This window comes from Coturnix japonica, unplaced genomic scaffold, assembly GCF_001577835.2.
Source record: "Coturnix japonica isolate 7356 unplaced genomic scaffold, Coturnix japonica 2.1 chrUnrandom822, whole genome shotgun sequence".
In the NCBI taxonomy this organism is placed as follows: Eukaryota; Metazoa; Chordata; class Aves; order Galliformes; family Phasianidae; genus Coturnix; species Coturnix japonica.
Genome location: NW_015440179.1, coordinates 1,596 through 3,855, shown reverse-complemented (window position 1 = coordinate 3,855; position 2,260 = coordinate 1,596). Strand labels below are relative to the sequence as shown.

General features: G+C 53.2%; 1 protein-coding gene across 1 annotated transcript in view; it reads right to left on the bottom strand.

Moving 5' to 3' along the window:
- OPLAH (5-oxoprolinase, ATP-hydrolysing) overlaps positions 1–2,260 on the bottom strand; it is a 16,684-nt gene that overhangs the window by 13,676 nt on the left and 748 nt on the right. The gene's annotated exons all lie outside the window — the stretch shown is intronic.

Sequence of the window (2,260 nt, the reverse complement as noted above, 5' to 3'; positions counted from 1 at the left end):
CTATTGACCCCTTAAGGACCCCTTAGGGACCCTAGTGACCCTTAGGGACACTATTGACCCTTAGGGACCCCTAATGACCCCCTAAGGACCCCTTAGGGACCTAATGACAATTAGGGACCCTAATGACCCTTAGGGACCCTAATGACCCCCTAAGGACCCCTTAGGGACCCTAGTGACCCTTAGGGACCCTAATGACCCTTAGGGACCCATTGATGACCTCTTAGGGACCCTAGTGACCCCTTAGGGACCCTATTGACCCTCAGGGACCCTATTGACCCCTAAGGGACCCTATTGACCCTTAGGGACACTATTGACCCTTAGGGACCCTATTGACCCTTAGGGACACTATTGACCCCTTAAGGACCCCTTAGGGACCCTATTGACCCCTTAAGGACCCCTTAGGGACCCTAATGACCCTTAGGGACACTATTGACCCCTTAAGGACCCCTTAGGGACCCCCAATGACCCCTTAAGGACCCCTGAGGGACCCCTAATGACCCCTTAGGGACCCCCTAATGACCCATTTTGACCCCCTAATGGCCACTTAGGGACCCTAAGGGACCCTTAGGGACCCCTTAAGGACCCTATTGACCCCTTAGGGACCTAATGACCCCTTAGGGACCTAATGACCCTTAGGGACCCTATTGACCCTTAGGGACCCTATTGACCCTTAGGGACCCTATTGACCCCCTAAGGACCTCTTAGGGACCCTAATGACCCCTTAAGGACCTTATTGACCCCTTAGGGACCCTAATGACCCTTAGGGACCCTAGTGACCCCTTAGGGACCCTAATGACCCCTTAATGACCCTTAGGGACCCTAATGACCCCTTAGGGACCCTATTGACCCTTAAGGACCTTATTGACCCCTTAGGGACCCTAATGACCCTTAGGGACCCTATTGACCCCTTAGAGACCCCTTAGTCACTCCTAATGACCCATTAGGGACCCCCTAAAGACCCCTTAGGGACCCTATTGACCCCTTAGGGACCCTTAGGGACCCCTTAAGGACCCTAATGACCCCTTAGGGACCCTAATGACCCTTAGGGACCCTAATGACCCCCTAAGGACCCCTTAGGGACCCTAATGACCCTTAGGGACCCATTGATGACCCCTTAGGGACCCTAATGACCCCTTAATGACCCTTAGGGACCCTAATGACCCTTAGGGACCCTATTGACCCCCTAAGGACCCCTTAGGGACCCTATTGACCCTTAGGGACCCCCTAATGACCCCTTAAGAACCCCTTAGGGACCCTAATGACCCTTAGGGACCCTAATGACCCCCTAAGGACCCCTTAAGAACCCCTTAGGGACCCTAGTGACCCCTTAGGGATCCTAAGGGACCCCTGATGACCTTTAGGGACCCCTAATGACCCCTTATTGACCCCTTTTGACCCCTTAAGGACCCCATAGGGACCCCTTAGTGACCCTTAGTGTCCCTAATGACCCTTAACGACCCTTAGGGACCCATCAGTGACCCCTAATGACCCCTTCGTGATCCTTAGGACCCTTAGGGACCCATAATGACCCCTTAATGACCCTTAGGGACCCATAATGACCCATAATGACCCCTTATGGACCCATAATGACCCATAATGACCCCTTAATGACCCTTAGGGACCCCTTAAGGACCCTAATGAACCCTTGAAGGACCACTTAGTGACCCTTAGGGAACCCTAATGACCCTTAGGGACCCCTTAAGGACCCCTTAGGGACCCTAACGACCCCTTAGGGACCCTAACGACCCCTTAGGGACCCCTTAAGGACCCTAATGACCCCTTAGGGACCCCTTAGTGACCCCTAATGATCCCTTAGTGACCCTTAGGGACCCCTAATGACCCTTTAGGGACCCTAATGACCCCTTAGGGACCCCTAATGACCCTTAGGGACCCCTAATGACCCCTAATGACCCCTAATGACCCCTTAGGGACCCTAATGACCCCTAATGACCCCTAATGACCCCTTAATGAGCCTTAGGGACCCCTTATTGACCCCTAATGACTCCTTAGGGACCCTAATGACCCCTTAAGGACCCTAATGACCCCTTTAAGGGCCCTAATAACCCCCTAGTGACCCCTTAGGGACCCTAATGACCCCTTAGGGACACATTGATGACCCCTTAAGGACCCTAATGACCCCTTTAAGGACCCTAATAACCCCCTAGTGACCCCTTAGGGACCCTAATGACCCCTTAGGGACTCCTGATGACACTTAGGGACCCCAATGACCCCTTAGGGACCCCTAACAAACCCTAATGAC